Source organism: Sturnira hondurensis, unplaced genomic scaffold (genome assembly GCF_014824575.4).
Source record: "Sturnira hondurensis isolate 20B ecotype Veracruz unplaced genomic scaffold, ASM1482457v3 Scaffold0021632, whole genome shotgun sequence".
Classification (NCBI taxonomy): domain Eukaryota; kingdom Metazoa; phylum Chordata; class Mammalia; order Chiroptera; family Phyllostomidae; genus Sturnira; species Sturnira hondurensis.
In genome coordinates this window covers 3681688-3699040 of record NW_028094263.1, presented here as the reverse complement: position 1 = coordinate 3699040, position 17353 = coordinate 3681688, and the positions used below count along the sequence as shown (strand labels likewise).

At 42.7% G+C, this 17353-nt stretch overlaps 1 pseudogene; it reads left to right on the top strand.

The window, feature by feature from the left end:
* The first annotated feature begins 9294 nt into the window (after positions 1–9294).
* On the top strand, positions 9295–13842 carry LOC118978000 (40S ribosomal protein S8-like; annotated as a pseudogene).
* The last annotated feature ends 3511 nt before the right edge of the window (positions 13843–17353 follow it).

Below are 17353 nucleotides of genomic sequence, written 5' to 3'. Positions count from 1 at the left end.
ATAATAATGTTCTGGGCTTTCTGGACTTTGCACAAGTTCTTAAAACCCCCAAATTCCTGAGGGTCACTAGGAAACCAATTGTGTTACACCTATGTCCCTTTCACCCTGTGGAAAGGTAAGGTGTATGTTTGTTGCCTACTTGGCATGTTGTTGAAAAGACTTTAGAGTTAGCTAAGATTCAAGGAAGACTCATACAGTAGTCTGTGATCCTGAGGTTAGATTTCAGAAACAGGAGATTGCATTTTTTAACCATTTATTGGTGTTTGCATTCTGTCCTTGTGAGTTGCTATACCAGTGGATGCCAACAATTATTTTCCTCTCCCTCCTCTATTTGAAGGCCCCAATCTCTCCCTAATGAGGGTCATGCTTCCTAAAGACATTAGCTGATTTCCAGGAAAGCAGATTCTAACTTTATCCCTTGGCAGAGAGAACGGCGTCATTGCACATAGGCCAGAACATTTTTTTTCCCCTGCCAGAGCTCCCCATCTGGAAGAAAAGAGAAAAAGAGTTTCAGAGTTTCCATAAAAGCTGCCTAAAGGGGAGGAAGGGAAAGTGAGCCATAGGGAGGGGAGAGGAAAGCTACAGGACTGAAACACCAAGCTCCGCAATTTGAAAAGAGTATCAGATAAGCAATTCTAATGTCCTGGCCCAGGAGCCCTACACCTTTCCTTCCTTCTAACCCTTAGCCAGGATTTGCTTGGCTCCCCATTCCTTTGTCTTTCGCAAGTACTTCACTGTCTTTCCTGCCACGCCTCAGAATTGTCCCCCTATGTTCTTCATTCACTTCCCTTCCAATTTTGTGCTCTCTCTATGGGTGGCTCTTAGACTTTCCTAGACTACTTCAAAAGTGCTTCTTGGAAAAACAGGAGTCATAAGGAACTTTCTCATAACCATGATATACAGAAGGACTTCAGTGGGTACAGGGAGCCTCTGAAATGGAATGTCAATTTAGCGCACACATGCCTGTTTCTGGTGAGAAGTCCCACAGCTTCCATCAGGGTCTTATACGTTCCATTCAAATCCCTGCTCTTCACCATGCAGCTCAGTACTGGGGTTCACCAATACTTATTCTGGGGTCAACCCAGAATAAGGCTGGAAACCTACATTAATTTTGAAACCCAGATCATAACTTCTATTACATGTTTTTAATTTATTGATTTGAGAGTGAGAGAGAGGGAGAGTCACAGAGAGAGAGAGAAGGAGAGAGAAACATAGGTCCATTGTTCCACCAATTTATGCATGCACCTGTTGATTCTTGTATGTGCCCTGACCAGGGATCAGACTAGCAACCGTGGCGCATTGGGATGATGCTCCAACCAACTGAGCTATCTAGCCAGGGCATGACTTCCATTTTTTTAAAGTGAAAAAATAGAATAGAAAATATCATGGTCTGCCCTGGCTGGTGTAGCTCAGTGGATTGAGCGTGGGCCTGGGAACCAGAGGATCGCGGTTCGATTCCCAGTCAGGGCACATGCCTGGGTTGCAGGCTGGTTCCCTGCAGGCCAACTCCCAGCAGGGGACGCTCAAAAGGCAACCACACATTGATGTTTCTCTCCCTCTCTCCTTCCCCTCTAAAGATAAATAAATAAATAAAATCTTAAAAAAAAAAGAAAATATCATGGTCTATCACACATAGTAAGGTCATTTGTTTTGATTAATTAATTAACTGGTATTTTATTTAAGTGCATATGTAATACATTTTAAAGATGGAAAAGACATATTTATGACCCACAAGCAGCTCACATTTAGTAAAAGAGATGAGTCCACAAAAAATTACAAAAGAATATTAAGTGCTGCTACAGAAGTGAGCACAAGGTACGAGGTGCAGCGGGGAGTTTGGCAGGCCATTTGGGGAATCCAGATGGGCCTACCCTTGAGTTGAGTTGCGTTTGGAGAGGTGACTAGGAGTTAGCAGGGTGCACAGTAAGGACATGTGAAATTCTAGGACTCATGTGCACAAACACACAGCCGAGTCAGGCAACACAGGAAGGCCAGTGCATTCTCAGCAGTCCAATGTGTTGTCTCTGTATTGTGGGGTTCAGCTGGAGAGGCTAGAGACTCAGGGTGGATCGTAAAGACTCTCCTACTGAATGCAGAAAATTCTAAATATCTTCCTGAATTGTCACCCAGCTCTGCCCCGGCCTCTCAGGGACGAGGAACCCAGGACTCTGTAAGGCAGCTCAGTGTGCTCCGGAGCGCCCGATGGTGAAAAACTCCTTCCAGTGCTGATGGAGTCTTTGCCTCCCTCCTTCACCTGGTGTCTCCTGCAGCACTACAGAGTCCACATCCTCTTCTACTAGGTTAAACCAAATGAAATGGCCATTTTAGAGATCGAAATGGTTGAATATCAGCAATTTCATGGTGTTAGCCGTATATTTGTCAAAATTAGCTATTTGAGGACAGCTATTATGTATCCATCTTAGTCTTCTCATCCCCATATTTAACTTCTCTAAACTTGACCCGTTCTTCCTCACCTGGATGTTTTCCCAACCTGATCTCTCGCTGGGTGTGCACTCGTTCGTCAGTACCTTCTGCAATATGGGGCAGCCAGAACTGGTCGGTTCACAACGTGGGGAGGCTGTTATCTCTCCTGAGCTGACATCGTGTCTTCTCATGAGACTGCGCTGCACTGGATTTAGTGAAACCAAAACCTTTTTCACTTCAAATGCTGTCAAGCTGGTCCCGCTCTTTTCTGTACAACTAATTTTTTTTAAAACCTAAATGTAGGTCTTTACCTTATCCTTGTCAAATTTCTTGTTGACTTTGGCACTTTGTTTTAATCTGTCAAAATGATTTTTTAAAATATTTTATTTCTTTTTTTATTTTTAGAGAGAGGAGAAGGGAAGGAGAAAGAGAGGGAGAGAAACATCAATGTGTGGTTGCCTCTCACATGGCCCCCACTGGGGCTGGGCAGACAACCCAGCATATGTCCTGACTGGGAATTGAACCATGACCCTTTGGTTTGCAGCCTGTGCTCAATCCACTGAGCTACACCAGCCAGGGCTGTCAAGATTATTTTAAATCTTGCTTCTATCATCCATTCTATTAATTATCTTTCCCAGCTAGGTCACCATCTAAGCCAGCAATTTTCAACCGGTGTGCTATAGAATTTTTAAAACATGCAATACCTGCCTGTTTAGTCATGGGCACTGACCTCTTTTCCCCATAGTTTTGTCAAATAAAAAAATGACAAGAGCCAACACAACAATAGCTGTCTGGTGTGAATGAATCAAAACTGTATGTACTATTTTGTCAGCTTGGCAAAAAATATTTTTTAGTGTGCCACAAAATTTTAGTAATTAGTTGTGTGCCATGTGATAAAAGAGGTTAGAAATCACTGATCTAAGTTATTGATTAAAAATTTTTTAGTAAAACAGGGAGGCCCCTCTCTCTGTTGATATCAATCTGATAATCAACATTCTTTGAGCTCAGTTGAAAAGCTAGTTAAAAATTTACATAACCATGATTATCCTCCCCCAGCCCCCGGCCTCATTTTCCTGGCCCCATATTCCTGCTCCATTACTACTACCTTTCTCCAATCTGCCCCTGGGCCAGTAAGCCAGTCAGACCCACCCAGGAACCTTGCAACTGCAGATTTCTGTATGGGACCTACAAACACCAGCTGTTTTTAAAGGAACTATCAAAAAACTCTCTCCCTCAATAATTCCCCACCTGCTATGGCGCTGATCTTCCCTCCAGACAACCCTGGGGGAGGCTTTGTGATGGCCATCCCTCCTTACCCCCACCAGCCACTCCAAATGCGAGGTCTCTAAAATCTTCCAGGTGTTTACAGTCTGGCTTGGGCTTTGGCATAACTTCTTCTATTGGCTGTTGGTGCTCCCCCTTGGCGTAAGGCACAACTCTCTCCTTTAGCTTGGCTATGATATGTAAAACCTTGCCTCACAATTTTTGATGGTCACATAGTATTCCACTGCATAGATGTACTATTGCTGATGGACATTTAGGTGGTTCCCAAACTTTTGGTTTTACCAAGAGACCGTGAGTCCGTTTGCAAGCACTAAGGTAGGATAAATTCCTGGAAATAGAATCGAAGGGTCAAAAATATGTGCCTTTTGGTTTTGATAGTGCCGAGTTGCTCTCCAATGTAGTTTGCCTTTGTGGTGGTTTAGATCTCAGCAACATAAATAATTTCAAATGAAATATACCTGCTCTTAGAAGATATCTTGCTGTTGTACTATTGGAAATTTGAAATTACTTTTAATGTTTTCCCTTGTCCCTATTTCTCTTCTTTCCTCTCTTCTCTGATTGTTCCCCCATTGTAAACTCCAAATTCTTTGCACTTGTTTATGCAGAGAAATTCTGCTACCTCCAGACCCTACTCCTTAATTCTGCCTCAGTCTTGCCTTTCAACATGAAATCTTCCACATAGCAAACTTGCTGCCATCCAGAGCCATTCTCCTTAGTAATAACAACACTGAGCTCTGATGTGTAATAGTCTAGTTAACCCTCCAACAACCTTATGACACAGGTCCCATTATTATCCTTACTTCGTGGGTGAGGAAATTGAGGTATAGATGAAGTAGCTTGTCCAAGGTTACACAGTTTAAAAATTGTACAAATACTATTTGAACCTAGAGGGCAGGTCTCTGGAGATGGCACTTTTAACCCCCTCCAACAGACAGAGACCTCCCTTGGGAGAAGAGTCTAGTACAATAGCTCAGTCGCTATCAAATTCTAACCTAACTTTCTTAGTGATTTCTGTAATATAGTTCAGGCTCTGGCCTCTACCTAGATCCCTGCCTAGTCCACAGCCTGTTCTATTGGCAGCTGTGCCTCTACCAAAGTGTAGGAAGGAACAAGTTCGAGGACTGCCTTCCTTAGTCTGTGGCAGAGGGGAAAGTGTGGGGTAGGATCCTACGCAGAGGGGGGCATCTGTAGAGCTGTGGCCTTCCTGTTCTGGTCTTTGGGTGGGTCTCCTTGGACTAGAAGGGAGCAGTTGGCTTATTCAATCTCGCTTTCCTTGGAATTCAGCACACTGAAATTTAGAAGGTGCCTGAGGCTAATGTAGGCAAGTTCTATTCAACAAAGGTTGACTGAGGCTCCACAGTGGTCCAGGCATCCTGCTGGGTTAGAATACAACACACAGAAGTCGCATTCCTGAGAAGTGAAGATAAGCACTTCAATTGCCAGTTACCTACAGTGTGATCAGTGCCTCAGGAGCTGGAGGTCTGAGTGTAGTGTTTGGAGTGAGAGAGCTGAAGGGGAAAAAGGGGGGAAGGAAAGTAGGAATAAGGTGTTTATTCCTAGGGGTTAGGATTTGAAGGAAACAACCGAGATTAGGGAAAGGAGTAATGATTCAGTTTTAGTAAGGATTTCTGGCAGAAGGGATGCACCTTCACGAGTCCTGAGTTCTTTTTTTTCCCCCACGAGTACTGAGTTCTTTAACTGCAGGTGAGGTCAAGTACCTTGCCTCTTTATCTAAAATGGTGAAGGAAGGAAGGTATGCGGGCAAAAAGCAGTCAGAAAAAGTTCCAAGATTCATAACAGTGTGTGGGGTGAGGGTTCTGTGAAATGCTAATTACTGCTTTTTCTTGGCAGCTTTTCTGGAAATTGTGATGACAGCTGGTGGTGGGAAAGAAATCACTGAAATCACCAGTGACCACAGCCATTTCCCTGCTTTTAGGTGGCTGGCTATCACCTGAGCCATTCCAGATGGCAGGCTGTTATGGTTTTTTATTTTTTTTGTCTTGCTCACTTAATAAAGTGAGGTTATTAGTGTGTGTGTGTGTGTGTGTTGGAGGTAGGAGGTAGGGAGGAAGGAAGAGAGGAAGATAGAGGTTCATTTTCCAAGAGCAATGAGTAAGCAAGCCACATCCTCTACATTAACCAGGCAGCTTCTTGTAGGATAAAAAGCCATGGACAACAGACTCGGCAGCAGAGAGACCCAGTTTCTGGCTTCAGATCTGGTCCAACTTACTGTGAGCTTTGGAAATTCACAGCCTACCTGTACATCCACTTCTTCATTTGTGCTATGGGAATCATAAATTCTTGTCTCTCAATATTGTGAAGAAGAAAAGAAAGACATAAGAAATATACATTTAATGGCTCAGGAAATAGTGCTTTGTAGAGATATATTTTATTGTCTTTGATAATTTCTCAGACTGTTCCAGAAAAGTAAAAAGGCCATGGCTGATGTGTTTTTTAGACTGGATGCTGAGAGTTGCTAGGGGGCCTCTCTCCTTTATTTTATTGTACTTTTTTTAGATCGAGAGGGAGAGAGAGAGAGAAGAAGGAGGAGGAGGAAGAGGAGAAGGAGAAAGAAAAAGAAGAAGGAGAAAAGAGAGAAACATCAGTTTGCTGTTCCACTTACTTATGCATTCATTAGTTGATCCTTATATGTGCCCTGACCAGAGATTGAACCTGCAAATTTGGTGTAGTGGGACGATGCAACCAACCGAGCTGGGCAGTCAGGGCCAGGGCCTCTCTTCACTAACTTCCTCCTCTTAATGGGGACAGAAATTCTGGACATTGATAGACACAGAAGGGCCAAAATAGAACTTAACTGTTCTACAATTTCTGGTCCTCAATAGATTCTACTTAAACATTTGGTTTTACTTTGTAGAGGAATGGGCGAAGAGGTGAGGGGATTAAGAAGTACAAATGGGTAGTTACAAAATAGCCACGGGGATGTAAAGTACAGTATAGGAAATGGAGTAGCCAAAGAAATTATACGCCATGACCTGAGGACGTGTACAATGCTGTGGGGATTGTCTGAGGGAGTGGGGGGTGCTGGGTGGAGGGTAGTAAAAGGGGAAAAATTGGGACAGATATAATTTTAAAAAGCTAAATTATTCAGATATGGGCCAGTTCTAATGAAGAGCATGCTTAGTAAGAAATACACACTTTCAGCCAAGATGGAGGCATAGGGAGACACACTGCCTCCTTGCACAACCAAAAGAAGGATAACAACAAATTTAAAAATAAAAAACAACCAGAACTGGCAGAAACTAGAATTGTATGGAAGTCCAACAACCAAGGAGTTAAAGAAGAAACATTCACCCAGCTGGGCAGAGAGGTCTCGGGGCAAAGCCATGGCTGGAGAGGTGGGACAGGCAAGACAGCGGATTGCAGACCAGGAGGTCCCATATTCGCGGGCAGATAAATCAGGAGGAACATCTGGGGAGGGAGAGAGATCACGCAACCCAGGGCTCCAGTGCAGAGAAATAAAGCCTCAAAAACCTCTGAATGAAAACAGCTGTGGGGTTGTCGTGGCAGTGGGAGAGACTCCCAGCCTCACAGGAGAGTTTGTTGGAGAGACTCACAGGGTCCTAAAAGGTACACAAGCCCACCCACCTGGGAACCAGCACCAGAAGGGCCCATTTTGATTATGGGTAGTGAGGGAAGTGGCTGAAATCCAGCAGGGAGCGGAACAAGCACCATTGTTCCCTCTTACACCCCTCCCCAACATACACCTAAGGCTCCGCCCCTCACTATGTAACAGGCGTGTCAAGATAAAAAAGAATGGCCCAAATGAAAGAACAGATCAGAACTCCAGAAAAAATACAAATAAGTGATGAAGAGATAGCCAACCTATCAGATGTACAGTTCAAAACACTGGTAATCAGGATGCTCACAGAGTTGGTTGAATATGGTTGCAAATTAGAGGAAAAAATGAAGGCTTCGCTAAATGAAATAAAAGGAAAATGTACAGGGAACCAACAGTGACAGGAAGGAAATGGAGACTCAGATCAATGGGTTGGACCAGGAAGAAAAAAGAAAACACTCACCAGAACAGAATGAAAAAACAAGAATTCAAAAAAATGAGGAGAGGCTTAGGAACCTCCAGAACATCTATCTTTAAACATTCCAACATCCAAATCAACATCTTCTCCTTTTTCTTTCTCCTCCTCTTCCTCCTCCTCCTTCTTCTCTCTCTCCCTCTCTATCTAAAAAGAGTAAAATAAAATAAAAGAGAGAGGCCCCTTAGCAACTCTCAGCATCCAGTTTAAAAAACATAAAAGAAGGAGAAGAGGGAGAGGAAGAAATTGAAAACTTATTTGAAAACATAATGGAGAACTTCCTTGGTCTGGCAAAGAAAATAGACTTCCAGGAATAGCATAGGAAATGTAGAAGCCAAAGAACTTATATGTATGACACATGGACATGAACTAAAGGTGGAAGATGCAGGTGGGAGGGGGTGTGCAGGGTGGAGGGGAATAAAGAGGGTAAAATGGGACAACTGTAATAGCATAATCAATAAAATATTTTAAAAAGAAACAAAAAATAAGAAATACATATAACATGAAGAGAAAGAAAAAAGGACAAAAATCCACTGATGAACTCTAAGTTCGTATTTATGGCCATAAAATCTGAAAACAGCCCTGGCTGGTGTGGTTCAGTGGATTGAGCAGTAGCCTGCAGACCAAAGTGTTGCTAGTTCAATTCGCCATCGGGGCACATGCCTGGGTTGCAGGCCAGGTCCCCTGAGTGTGTGTTGGTGGGGGGGGGGGCATTCAAGAGGCAACTGCACATTGAGGTTTCCCTCCCTCTCTTTCTCCATTCCTTTCCATCTCTGGAGAAATAAATAAACTAAACATAATTTGAAATGATTTCTTAAAAGATTATCTAATACATCTAATTTTCCCTTTTAAAATGTATTTTTCTATCATAGTAGACATACTATATTACTTTAGTTTCAGGTGTACATCATAGTAATTTGACATTTATATACCTTACTCCAACACCTGAAGTTTCTAGAGATAGATGCAGGATTTGGGCGGCACTATTGGAAAATCAGGAAATTCTGAGGATCATCAAGAAAAAATGTCTTTTAATAGTTCTTAATGTTTAAATGAAACAGGCGATGGAAACTCATCTGCTCTTTAGTGGGCCATGTTAGCACCACCTGTTAGGGGTGAGCTGAACAGAAACTCAAGCTCTATTCCTCCTTGTCTTCTTCCATTCTTTGGGTTACATCATATCAGCTCTGGAGTTCACAGAACGAGATCATGGGAAGACCAAGTGTTGAGAAGGGAGACAGTGCCTGTTCTGAGTCAGGCTGGCCTGGGTTCTGGCACTGAGATCCCAGGCAGGTCATTTAACTCACACATTGCTCAGTTTTCCAAAATGAAAGTAATATCTATCCCATGTAGTTCTTGGGGGAATAAGTGAAAGAATGCTTAGTGTAAAGTGTACACTAGTTCACCAAAGCGATAGATACGGCCACAGAGAAAAAAATTCTTCCTAATGAGAAATCAAAGAAATGGAAAATAAATAGCAATGAAGTACCACTTTTACCTACCGAATCAAGATGAAAAGAAAACAAAGCTAGTAATGTTGGAGGGTGTGAAGGCAGGTATCTTCCTACATCGCTGAAAGGAGTGTACCTTGTAAACTGGTACATTTCTGGAGGTCAGTTTGTCAATGTGTATTAAAAACCTTTAAAAATGTCCATCTTTGATCCAGAGCTTTACTTCTAGATATTCAGCCTATGGAAACAGTCTAATGCGGGGGGTGTGGGGGGTAGAGGGGAGATCTATCTATCTGTCTAAAGTTAGTTCTTGATATGATGGGAGGAAATAGAGTGAGTATGAGTTTTCATGACCTTTCTCTCTTCCAGAAGGCAAGAAAAATGTTTTGCTGCTAGATCAATAAAATGAGGGCATTGGCTCCTGGGGAAAATGAAATACAGCTTTAATTCAATTTACATTGAAAAAGACAGATATTTATAGGAAAGTGAGAAGAATTTTATCAGAATATTTGGGGATGAGGGAGAAAGAGATGATGGGCAAAGGAAGGAAGGGAGGAAACAGGAGAAAAGGGGCTGGTGAGGAGAGGAGCTTCAAATAATCGTCCTGTGTGGGAAGCATTGACCCCTGAGAAAGATGGAGAAGAGAGTGTTTTGAGAAGATTTGCTGTCTTATTATTATAATCATCCTTTGCTTTCATCTTGAGAGAGTGAAGATTTCCTTTTTAAAATAATTTATTTTAAAAAGTCTTTATTTATTTTTAGCAAAATGGAAAAGGAAGGAGAAAAAAAGGAAAGAAACATTAGTCAGTTGCCTCTCACACACCCCCAACTGGGGACCTGACTCACAATCCAGGCATGTGCTTTGACTGGGAATCGAACATACGATCTTCCAGTTTGCAAGCTGGTGCTCAATCCACTGAGCCACACCAGCCAAAGCAGACTTCTTTTTTCTTTAAATGATCACCCAGTTTCAGTGCTCTTTATAGGGTCAGCTGAGACCTTTGAGACTGTATCGCAATTTATCTTCCGCCTCTGCCCGATGTGGTTCGGTCTCTGCTTTTATAAGGTATAAAAGGGTATATGAGCCAAAGCTCACTCCCTAGAAAACCTCCTGCCAACTAATCTTCTCAGAGTTAGCTTCCAAAGGAACCCAACCTGTGGCAATGCTCAACATCTGTAACCATCAGGGAAATGCAAATTGAAACCATAAGGAACTGTAGCTAGTCCCATAACTGAAAGGTTGCTGGTCAAATTCCCGGTCAAGGCAAATACTTAGGTTTTGGTTTCCATCCCTGGTCTGGGTGCATATGGAAGGCAACCCATCCATGTTTCTTTCTCATGTCAATGTTCCTCTCTCTCCCTCTTTCCCATCCCCTCTCTCTAAAAACAATGAAAAAATGTCCTCAGGTGAGGATAAGAGATAGATAAATAAAACCACAAGGAAATGCTATTTCACACCCACTGGAATGGCTACGAAGGGCTAACAACGCCATGTGTTGATGAAGGTGGGAATAAAATGGAACTCTCGTAGGTTGCTGGTGGGAGTGTCAAGTGGGAGAACCATGTTGGAGACGTGTTTGGCAGTTTTTAACAAGGGCAAATGTCAATTTAGCCTATGATCCAGCAATTCCATTCTTAAGTATGTCCAAAGACACTTTCATTTCTTCTTGTGCCTGAGAAAACGAGAAATTTTATATCCATAACATTGTACAAGAATGCTCATAGATAGCCTTAGTTATTATACTCCCAAACTGGAAATAACATAAATGATCATCAATAAGGAAATGAATAAATTGCAGTATAGTCTTCTCTCCAGTCGCCGCTAAGCTGTGGGCATCTCTTGGGACAACTGGCACAAGTTCCGCAAAAACGGGGGCAAGAGAAAACCCTGCCACAAGACGGGAAAATAGGAGCTTAGTGTTGACCCCGCTGCCAACACTACGATTGGCCCCCACCACATTCACGCAGCATTCATGCCAGGAGGCAGCGAGAAGAGCTGTTGCGCCTTGAGGCTGAACGTAGGCAACTTCTCCTGTGGCTCTGAGTGTTACACACGCAAACCGAGGATGGGATGTCTACACGTGTCCGACAATGAGCTGGTGCTCACCAAGGCCCTAGCAAAGAACTGCCTCATCCTATTGCCGGCACATCGTACTGCTGCGAAGTGGAGTGAGACCCACTAGGCACCGCCCCTGGGCCGCAGGAAGGGGTCCAAGCTGATTCCCGAGGAGACTGAGATCTTCAACAAACAAAGAAACAAACAAATAAGCAAACAAAAACGATAAAAAATTTTCAGAAGAAATAGACTTGGCTGGTGTGGCTCAGTGGATTGAGCACCGTCCTGCAAATCAAAAGGTTGCCGGTTTGATTCCCGGTCAGGGCACATGCCTGGGTTGTGGGCCAGGTCCCCAGCTGGATGCGTTTGAAAGGCCACCAATTGGTGTATCTCTCACACATCGATGTTTCTCTCCCTCTCTTTCTCCATTCCTTCCCCTCTCTCTAAAAGTGAATAAATAAAATCTTTTTAAACATTCAGTAGATATATGATAAAAGAAAAAAGTGCCAAAACTCAGCAGTCTTCTGTAGGAGGGCATCCAGCAGCACAAGGTTCTTGCTTGCGTGGCTCCAAGACCAGCCCAGTGTGGCCAAGCAGAAGGCTACACAGAGGGTAAGGAGCTGGGGTTCTACCTGAAAAAAATCAAGGCCCGGGAAGGCACCCTGACTGGTGTAGGTCAGTGGGTTGAGTGTTGTACCGCAAACCGAAAGGTGGCCACCGTTTTGATTGCCAGTCAGGGTGCATGCCTGGGTTGTGCGCCAGGCACCCAGTTGGGGGCGTGTGAGAGGCAATCGATGTTTATCTCTCTCTCTCAAAAGAAAAAAAAAAGGTCCAGGAAGGCAAATAATTCTCCTCCCTCCTAACCTTAGCTCATGCAATAAAGCTGTTTATTGTTCTTTTAAAAACTACCGTATAGTCCTAAAAACACTGCTCAGCGATGTAAAAGAATGAACTACTGATATTCATAACATGTGTAGATCAAAAACATTATGTTGTATAAAGAATACACACAATGAGTAGTGCACACTAGCAGCACTCAATAAGTGTTTAAGAAACAAGTAAGAAGAGATGGTTTTTCTAAAGGACCAGATTATTAATAATTATGGAAATAATCCTCCCCTGAGTTATGTTAAAATGTGAGATTCTCTCGAGACACTCCTTGATGAAAATCCTGTGAATAGTTATTCTTCACAGTAGTTTCTTTTCCTCCCCCAATAAAATGGTTACGATTTGGTAGGTACAGGAGCTGCAGAATCAGGTCTGTAATGCCTAACTGCATCAGTTGCCAGTGAGTGGAAACGCTAAAACTATATTAATATAGTAACAGAGGTGAAAGAAAGAAAGAAAGAAAAACCACCATTGGTTGCCCTGTGTGGCAGATCAGCCTTTGGCTGCTACCCCACACAATATGGCCAACATTACTCTCAAAGCGATGTCTCTTATAACACGTGGCACAGTCTCCACCCTGGTTTGGACCTGGGTATTTCATCTCAGAAAAGGTATTTAAAGCATTTGAACTATCTGAAGTGACAAGTTGATTATTTTATGGAGCCAGTTGATATTAAACTATTCTGTTTTCCACTAAAGTTAACACCCTGGGATATACAAAAATCAGAAACAAAGGGGGTCCTTTAGGGGTTTCCATAGCCTAAAAAACTAAGCAGGACAGAGTGCCAACCCACACTCAAGAAGAAGAGTTTTGCAAACACACGGAGCTATTTAAAATTCTTTTTTCTATAATCAAACAGTTCAAAATTCACTGGTTGCCATCTTCAAAACCGGAAAGCACCCTACTGGTGGGCTGGGCAGACTTAGCTAATAAAAATTTTGAATTTTAGATAAGCAACAAATAATTTTTACTATAAGGATTCCTCTCCAAATATTGCATATTTTTAGTACAAGCATGTCCCATGAAATATTTGAGACATATTTATGCTAAAACAGTATTTACTGTTTCCCTGAAAATCAAATACAACTAAGTGTTCTGTACTTTATCTGGCAACTCTAGGGGAGAATTACTTGGCCTGCTTTGTAGAACAAGAGGCCCTGCCTGGCTGATGAGAATGCGTATTTATCTAGGGTTACCAACATGGAATTACAAGGTTAGCAATGGTCATCATACAAGGAGAAGACTTGAAATTTTCTTCTGCTCCATGGATTTCCACTCTCCCTTTCACACTGAAAAATACTTGGGAAACATCTACACATATTTCCATTTTAGAGTCACAATGGATTGCTTGTACTAAATAAAGAGGACACTTCAATCCAATCTCTAAGGTTTATTTGCATACGGGCTAAGAGCCCAGGATTAACCGTATGGATTGGTGAACCTAGAGAACTCGTTTCTCTGGCTAGGTTTGCTATTCTTAGGAATGAACAGACCTGATTTTGTAAAGCCATTTGAGGACTTCAAAATACACGAAAATGTGTTTTGTTCTAATGAAGTTCTTCTCCATCCCTTTCACTAAAGCGTTGTTTACCCCCACGGTTCTGTTTTATAGGACCTGCCACGCTGTGGCAGATCTCCAAGATGGAAGGAAGCCTGCGTCAGACGGAAGCTCCAGAGGCGGGTTGAAAGCAGCAGTACTGCTTGGAGTCTGTTTCTAGCGCTCATGGAGAGCGCATTCTTTTCAGCTTCGGCTGATGTTCTGCAGCGTGGGATTCTATTACCCTCACCTGAGCCGCCTGGTCGTTCTAGCAATCGGATCTTTCTGTCTCCTTCCTGTGATTGGGCCCTGGCGCTGGCTCTCATGTGCCTTCTTTGCTTTGACTCTCGGGCACACAATTCTTCTTTCATTTTCTTGACACTCAAAAGTTGGGATATTGGCATTTCCAGGACAGGTACATAGCTATGACAACACTGGGGGAGTAATGTGAGACCAGGACTGTCTGGTGAAACCTAGGACAAGTAGTCCCCCTAATATTTCAACACCTGTCCTCTGACAGTTACCTCCAACTGCAAGGATATCTGGAGAAGAGACAGGACTTGGAGTTAGAAACCCTTCTCATCGTGGCTCTAGACACTGTTTTTTAGTTAACCTTGGGCAAATAACTGCTTCTAACTCTGCCCTGTGTCAGTCCCTGATCCTTTTTTATTTGAAGCCCCTTGTTGCAATAATCAAAAAGAACAAAGCAAAAGGGACTCATTTAAGTTTACTATGCCTAATCTCAACATTTAAGTTTGAACCCTAGTGTTTGTAACATGGCATATTGGGTTTCTCTGTCCCTTTACCAAGGGGAGGGGGGGCAATTACGGAAAACATAGGTCTTAAAAGAAATTACTATCTAATTCCTTGACTAGGAGGATGAAATGTGTCTGCTTTGAAGACTTCAATTTGTAAAATTCAAGTCTGAACCCAACCAGGGTAGAACTATAGTGTTCTCATTCTTAGAAAAAATAAAAGGGGCTCACGAACTAAAGAAACTGATTGACCCCATCAGACAGTAACAATGACACTTTCTGTAAAATAGTGACTTTTTCTCCACTACACCTCTTCGACTCCTTTGAACCTGTCACCCTCCTTTCCACATATTGACATCCTCTTACATTGAGATGAGACAGTAATGAATAACATAGGGCTAAAGCAAGATGTCATATCTTAGCCCTGGCTGGTGTGGCTCCATGGATTGAGTGCCAGCCTGCAAACCAAAAGGTTGCCAGTTTGATTCCTGGTCAGAGCACACGCCTGGGTCGCAGGCCAGGTCCCTGGTCAGGGGTGTGTGGGAGGCAACTGATCTATTTTTGTCTCACACCTCAGTGTCTCTCTCCCTTTCTTTCTCCCTCCCTTCCTCTATCTCTAAAAATAAATACATAAAATATTTTAAAGAAAGCTGTCCTATTTTGGCATCTCTTGGCACTAAGACACATTAGGATAGGGCCCAGTAAGAGTTCAGGGATCTGTAACACAGAATTCCTAAAACTGTGGCTCCCACCCACTTCGTGTAAGTTTGGGGGAAGAAAAGTATCTCTTTGAATGTTTGAATTGTGCCTGTTTGCCTAAAGAGTTTTGTCCTTTTTTTTTCATGCCCTAATTCCTGATGTCTGCTCCCTAGGATGTCTGTGCTATGTACTTCATTCTCAGTGAATGTATATTTTATACAGTGTGATCCCACTTTGAACTAAAATAGACCATGTCTAGAAGTCTGAGGGTACAGCTTCCCAGGACTAAAGAATCTAAGCAGTTTGAATTGCTTTTAGTCTCTGTGGTTTTTTTCTTGAGTCAATTTGCAAAACGGAGATGTTACCATCTAAGTTTCATTTAAAAACAGGGCACCAGATCCCAAGGGCCAGCCTCCATACTGAGACCGTTCCCTAGAAAATGTGGAATATCTGCAAAGGGAATGGCCCTTGATGATTACCTTACAGTCTCTCTTCAGCTCCAGCATTATTTGTTTATTGGGGATGAGATGACTTTCAGTTCAGCCCTGTGCAGAAGCAGGCTGCAAGCCAATTTCTAGCTTCTCCTACGCTTTTTAAGTGTTTATTAATCTGAACTCCTATGCAAATGAGGGAGGTTGGCAGTGGAAAAATTTTCATCCACTGTTATTTAAGATATGTGGCTTGAACTCCAACGCAAATAGCTTTCATAAAATAACACCCTGTAAGATGTGACTTCACCAAGTTGGCAGGGCTTGATGTCTTCGGTCTCTTTCTTCACCTGACCCTTAACCTAGGGTTGGACAGAGGTTGAAAATTATCACGAGGCTTGGGATCAGGTATTGATTCAGTGAGAACTATTTCTGGTATAAATTCTTCTTGTCAAGGATTTAAGTAGCAAACAGAAATAGAGCCAAGAGTGGGGAGACTGAGGCCATTTGATTGTTGACAAGCTTCTGAGATTTCTGATCCTCTTGGCTACTCTACTGGTCTGGTTCAGCCCCTCACTTTTCTTTCTTTTTTATTTGAAGTCAAGGCAACATCATTGCTAAGTCAATTTCAGAATGCAAACCTTTAAAGACTGGGGTTTCCAGAAGGAATGTAGCAGTATTCCAGAGACCCGCGCGTCAGACACAGACACACGCATTCTCGCCGGTAGCAGGGGGTGTTGGCTTTACTCCCTAACTCACGTTCTGCAAGACTCTGGTGGCTAAACCTTCATGAGAGGGTATAGCCAGACAGGTTTGTCTCAATTTCAAGGTCACCAGCAATGGACCTGGGTTTAGTCATGTTGTTGCCTGTCATCTGGGGTTGTGCTATTGTACATAATCTTGGGGCAGTGGTTATAAAAAAGGAAGCAAAAGTACTGAAATTAAAAGGGAGGGGCAAAAAAGCTAGAAAGGAAGTAAGACAGGTGGAAATGTCTGACTTTTTCAACTTCCTGATGGAAAGATACCAAAAGAAATAAAACTCCTTCAACCCTGAGGACCTTTCTTTGGCCATATTTGGATGCATATAGTGTCATATTGCCAACTTCAAAAATATATATTTATATACATATATATACACATAGATACACACACACACACACACATATATATCACCTGCTATATCACAGTAATTTTCCAGGAGAGAATACATTTTAAAGCACATGGAATCAATCTACCTCCCTTTCACAAAGAACACAGGGTGGGTAGGCAACATTCCACCTACTCCCCACATTTCCAACGGTCATCCCAGCAGCCGTTGGAAGTCACAGAAAAGAGTCGAGGTTGGGATCTTGGGGCGTCAGCTTCCTATGGATTGCTCTCCAACTTTCTGCGTTGCTGGCTTTTGGAACCTTTTTGCCATCTTCTGCATGTAAGATTTGTATTAGTGAAAGTAGAGTTATAATGTCCACTCTTGCAACTGACACTGGAGACAATTTCTGAGTCACAGAGGTAGCAGTGATGCTTTATTCCATCGAATGTGGTGGGTTTTATAGCGGTCTTCCAAACTCCTCTACATCTTTACCTTCCCTTTTTAGTGTCTCACAGCCAGTGTGTCTTCCCCTCCTGCCTGAATGTTGTGGCTCCCTAAGCTAACTGCTTTATATTCTCTTTGCTTTGAAATCTCTCTTTCAATAATTTGCTTTGTATATCCTTTACAGCAACTCTTTACCTACCACTCTTGCTACAAAGGCCATTCTGACATTCAGGACATGATAGCC